Source organism: Gossypium arboreum, chromosome 9 (assembly GCF_025698485.1).
Source record: "Gossypium arboreum isolate Shixiya-1 chromosome 9, ASM2569848v2, whole genome shotgun sequence".
In the NCBI taxonomy this organism is placed as follows: Eukaryota; Viridiplantae; Streptophyta; class Magnoliopsida; order Malvales; family Malvaceae; genus Gossypium; species Gossypium arboreum.
The window spans coordinates 79,752,222-79,758,140 of NC_069078.1; the positions used below are offsets into that span (position 1 = coordinate 79,752,222).

Consider the following 5,919-nt stretch of genomic DNA (forward strand, 5'->3'; position numbering starts at 1 on the left):
ATCATCCAAATTCCATAAGCTTTCATTTTAGACATAAAAAAAAAAAAAAATTGCCACAATCATTTTATACTTTTATAATGTTAGCAACTCTTTGTTAATTTGTTATTACAAACAATTCTCCTTTGATATAATAGTGATTCGAACTCATGTTATTTTTGTGGAAGATAATACTCGATCAATAGGCCTCAATTTGAGATTCATTTTGTACACTCATTTTAATTATTCAATTTTTGTAAGTTTTTATATTGACCACTCATTTTATCTTTTAATTTTCTTTATTTTTTCTTTTTAAATTAATTTCATTATTTCCTAGTAAAAGAAAGAAACCTGGGATTTTTATAGAGAATTACCTAGGTTTTCAGAGGAAAACCCAATTTATCTCTTTTTTTTTTAAATTCTTTTTCCCTTTTTTTTAGAATTAAATTTAGTTTTTTTTCAATAAGAGGAAAAACTATGCAAAAAAACTTGGATTTTTGTAAGGAAAAGCATTTTATTTTTAAATTTATTTTATTTTTAGAATTAATTTTAATTTTCTATAGTCATCCATCTAAATTCTAAATAGTGAATATGTTTTCTCTCTCGTCTAACAACTATGAGTTCCGTACTTTTCCTCTACCCTCGAAGGTTCAATGAGCAACCAAAAAGGTGAAAAATAAGGATGGAGTTTCGAAGGCTGTATCTAAGCAGATGGTAGAAGATGTTGAGCCACCCGATACTTTATAATTTGATCTAATCTAATATTTATTTTTCTATTTTTTAGAAATAAACTTCAATATATTTTTAATTAAATAATTTTCTCAACCCAATTCTAATTCTGTTAAAATCATGAAGACTTTACCGTAAACAAATCTATGAGAAAATATATTTAATATTTTCGCATTCAACAGTTCATTATGACCAAATGATTCATACCCCATAATCGAGCTATGATATTACATATTATACCCCATGTTTAATATCCTGACAGGCTATTTATGTTGCCATAGCCGAGTTATGATCTTACACCTTATATCCCATTGTTAATGTCTTGGCGGACTCTTTACGTTGCCATGGCCGAGCTATGGTTTAATGTCCTGACGGATCCGAGTTATGGTCTTACTCATTATAACCCATTACAGCCCATCCTTTCTACCTCATTTCTAACTTTGACACCGTAATGTCCCCTCCACAAGGCTCGGAACTTCATACATCCCGGTTTGCACTCAATAATTTTGGATTGCAGTAAATAGAAACTCCATTTCCCAAACCATCCGCCCAATCCTCCACATCATCAAATCCTAACTTCATCTAACCCGTCAATCATCTAACCAGTGGTGCATGCAAAAACCATATAAGGGACAATCATAAAAGTTATATTAATGTAATCAATAATTTTATTTTATTAATCAATCTGTCGAAAAAATTACAAGTTTACAAACGGATATATTGCACCCAGGGCACCAGATCTAGTAGCACTCTCATGTCAATTGATATTAATTTAATATAATTTGACTGTAGTTGCTCCGACAATGAATGTGACAATTTGTATCTCAGATCCGGCGGTCGGGTCGGCTATAGGTTGTTACACAACTGTCCATTAATATATCTTCAAATTAAATACATAAAAGATTATATTCATGATTTCATTGACTTGGTTTACAAAATTCGATTTTGAAATCGCATTTTTTACATCAGCTAAAAATTAAGTTGTTATGGTGTTGGAGTAGACTATGATGGTGGTTCACACCAAGTGTGGTGCATAGTGCCATTAAAAATAGAAGTTTAAGATTATATAAGGAAGAGAGAGAGAGTTGTTGCAAGATGTTTGTATGACAAGTAGCTAAGTTCTTCTACACCTCTTCTTTGGTGCAAAATGGTGGTGTTTATAGAGGGAGGTTGGCTTGGTGTGAGTTTTGATCATCAACCACTCACTCTATAAGTAGAGTGACAGGTTGTCAATTAAAATCATTATTGTAATCGATGCGAAGTGATAGGCAAAGCATTGTAAGATTTGAAGAAGTGATGAGTTGATAAATGTTGACAAGCGTTTTTCTCTCTCTATATATCTTTCGAGGATTTGTATAAACTCACATCAAACGTTTTAATGAGCTTGAGACTAGGCCTATGACAAAGTCCAACCTTGTCAAATTTCATATTTAAGTTAATAGTTTAATTAAAATTTTAAGTCAAATCGATATCTCTATTAATATAATTTAAAATATTATTTTTATTAATATATATTCAATTCTTTTAATCAAATTTTAACATATACAAATAAAATAGATGATGAAATTATAAAATCGTGTAAGATTAATTTAATAGTCTCGAACATCTATGTATAATTTTAAGTAAACAAATACAAATACATTTTTAAAATACATGATTTGCTTATATGTTATTTTTTTCTCTCTCCTCTAAACTTTAACAACTCGGTTGCTCAAAGGAATTTGAAGTGTAAATAGCCCAATCCAAGTTAAATTTAAGTAAGAGAAATATTCACCAAATGTTGAGGTGGTTGCACAAATCAGAAGTTAGATTCTTAAGCTTTCAATAGCTTGAGCACAGTAGTAATATTTTAACTTAAAAAGACGTCTCAAGTAAGCAAGAAGTAGGCAAATTTGATCCAACAGATTGCGCTGTATTAGTGATGATACATGTACATATGAAGTACAGCCAAGAAGGTGAGGGAAAAAAGAGAAAGGAAAATGGGGAAAACCCAAAATCCTAATGTAGTTTCCAGGGCAGGCACTTGAGCTTAGAGCAAGGTTGGGTCCAAGTAGTGGAGCATTCACCTCCACTTCCATCGCAACACTTGCAAACAACTCCAAGAGTCGCAAAAATCTTCGAGTATCCTATATAAACAACAACCCCTTAGTAAGTCAACTGAAACTGAAACAATAAGGTAAAGCTGAAGAGAAACAAACAAGCAGGCAGGCTCTTACTTTGTTGATCAGGCAGGATAGAAAATGGCCTGGCTGCCGACACCATGGGAATCTGGGATGAAGAAACTGAGATTACAAGCAAAAAAAGGAGCACAAAACCCTGAAATTTATCCATATTTTTGCAAGTGAGGAGGGTAAGCAATACACGAAGTTGTGAAATATAAGCACAAAAAGAAAACCCCAATAATGGGATTACTTTAAGGGGAAGAGTCACATCAGGTAATTGTTTTAATTTAATCCAGAAAGGAGGCTGTATTTTTCTGTTTGAACTCAATGGCAAAGATTTAATGATGGATAGAGAGGGTTTCTAGAGAAACAAAACGAAACAAGACATATGCCCACACGTTTCCAACTTGTTTACGTTTCTACAAGAAAGTGTGAAAACTTGGGGGAAATTTCTCGGTGGGCGATGTGGGATCCACTACCTTACCCCAAAGCCCTGCCCTACTTGTACTACTAGACAAGAGAATAAACAGCAGACATGGAATCTTGAATTGCTTTTTATTTAGATGGTGATTTTAAATACATGGGATGTTTTGCTTTAGATGGTGATTTTAAATACATGGAACCTTGAATTGCATTTTATTTTTAATACTCAAAATAAATAAATAAATTTAATAGAAAATTTCAATTTACTTTTTAATTTAATTTAAAAAGATTAATTTATTTATTTTTAAGTAAAAGAATAAAATATAATCTAAATTCTATATAACACTTTTATCAAATTTTAATTGATGAATTTCGAAGCTGAGGGTAGCCCACGTTTACACAAGTTGAAATGGTATTGATGAGTGAGAGGTACTTCAAAGGCCACTTTGGAAGAGAGTTGTTTCTTATGGCTAGACTTTGCGCTTTTGGTCTGAACTTAGACAAAGGGATGAAGAAATAATTTCAACAACTAAACATGTTGGAAAATTTCTGTTATCATAAAAGCCTTTGATTTGGTTTGATGGATGAATCGCCTCCGGTTTCAACCACTTAATAACTATTATACCATTATTTATTGATATTAGACTTGATGGAAGTTGATTGACAATTTAAAGTTACGCTTTTTATTGAAGTGTTAGCACAAAAACAATGAAGAACATTTGGTTTTTGGAGTTAAAACTACAGTTAAAAAGTGTTTTTTCATCCAAACATAAAAGATGGGATTTAAGTGCTTTTAATTTTTGATTTTTGTGTTTGGAAGTAAAAATATCAAAATATCATTATTTATATTAACTATTTAAAAATATATAAAAATTAGATTAATTTATGTTTTATGTATTATTGTATCAAATTATTTAAATATAATGTATTATTTATATTTAAAATAATTTATTATCATTAGTTTTATAAATAATTTATATTAATTATTTAAAAGATATTTAAAATTTATATTTTATGTATTATTATTTTAAATTATTCAACTATCATATAACTTGATTAGTTTTTTATCTTTCTACTATTTTATCTAAAAAACATTTAAATATAATTTTGACAATAATAAAAATACTTGTATAATTTACTAAAAAATTTTAAACAAAAATTTTAACCCCAACAACAATAAAAAAAACTAACTGAAGAGTGTGGTGAGGGTACGCATGATTGCTTGTTTATTTATAATTATTATTTTATTCTAATATTAAATGCATTACTTACAAAAATGTTATGTATTCTGAAGAAGCTGGAGCTCAGTAAAATACATAAAAAGAAAAGCTTTGTAGGGTCTGCAGACAGCAATAAGGACAACAAGTAAGCTGAAGCTGTGTAAAATAAATTTAAACAACAGAAATAGTCTGCTTTGTAAGTGAAAAATCAAGTTATTTGGCTTTTTTATAAAAATACCCTAAACTATCTATTTATTATGAAAATAATTCAATTTTGAAACTAAGTGTGTAAATGACCTGTTTTGAATAGTAATATTTGGTGTAGTCGTTACCCTTGGCTGCACCAACATTAAATCGGTAGCCAATGATTGGGTCTTGAATTAAAAGAATGTTTTTGGTAGGTGCCGGCGGCAACACCAATATGTCTATTTTATATACCGGTAAAAATATATGTATTTTGAATCTTGAAATAATGGAAAAATGTTTTTTAATAAGTGCCGTCGTTATCATTGGTTGCACCGAATGTTGACAGATAAAATTTGAAATTTTTTCTTGCACCGCTTTTTTTGTTTCAGAAGAAGTTTGCTTTTTTTTTTTTTGTCATGCCGTTGATGTTGGTTGCACCCATCTAATTGATTTTTTTGGTCATGCCATTGATGTTGGTGGTACTGTGGAATTTTTGTCAGAAAATTTTGAATTTTTTTTTTAGGTGTCACCCTTAGCCTTGGCTGCCCCAATATAATCAAATAAAAATATTTTTTTTTTGGTGCCGCCAAGTTCTATGGCATGACCAAAAAAAGTTCCAGCTACTTTATCTCATTAGATGGACTGTTTTCATTTTAAGTGTTACGCGAAAAAAAGAATAAAGAAAACTTGTTCTGTTTAGTTGAAGCGAGAAAAAAATTGATTGAAGATGAATAACTAAACGTTGAGTATATGTGCTTATTTCGATGGGAAAATTGTAGAAAAAAAAAGAAGTTGGTTGTACATTTGAAGCCCGACACAAGTTACTGATGTGATTCAACAAGAATGTGGAGCTAGAGGAAATGAAGCAAAAAATCTGTGAAAGAATAGCTCCCCGTTGTGGAAGGGCCTTGTCAAAATTATTCTACAAGTTGCCAATATCAGCAAATCCGTGGAAATTTACTGAAGTGAAGCTTGTAGATGATGTTGACCTAACCAATATGATAGAAATTTATTGTTCCAATGAGAATGTCAACACCCTACCAGTTTAGTTATTTGTTGAGTTAGCTAATGCACAGCTTGTTGAAGATGTAGCTTCAATAAGTCAACATCCTAGGGTTGATTTTGATCTGAATGTTAGGTGGAAAAACCAGTTGAACTGTGGGGGGACATCAAAAATGGCCGAAAATCCAAACTATAGTGGGAGTTCATATTATGACCCTGTC

At 30.7% G+C, this 5,919-nt stretch overlaps 1 long non-coding RNA gene across 1 annotated transcript; it reads right to left on the reverse strand.

Annotated features, from left to right (window-relative positions):
* Window positions 1-2,596: 2,596 nt before the first annotated feature.
* Window positions 2,597-3,276, reverse strand: LOC108456080 (uncharacterized). The gene is made up of 2 exons (XR_001866859.2): window positions 2,922-3,276; window positions 2,597-2,831 (listed from the first exon to the last, which is right to left on the reverse strand). It is a non-coding gene; the product is annotated as an uncharacterized LOC108456080 (long non-coding RNA).
* Between the last annotated feature and the right edge of the window lie 2,643 nt (window positions 3,277-5,919).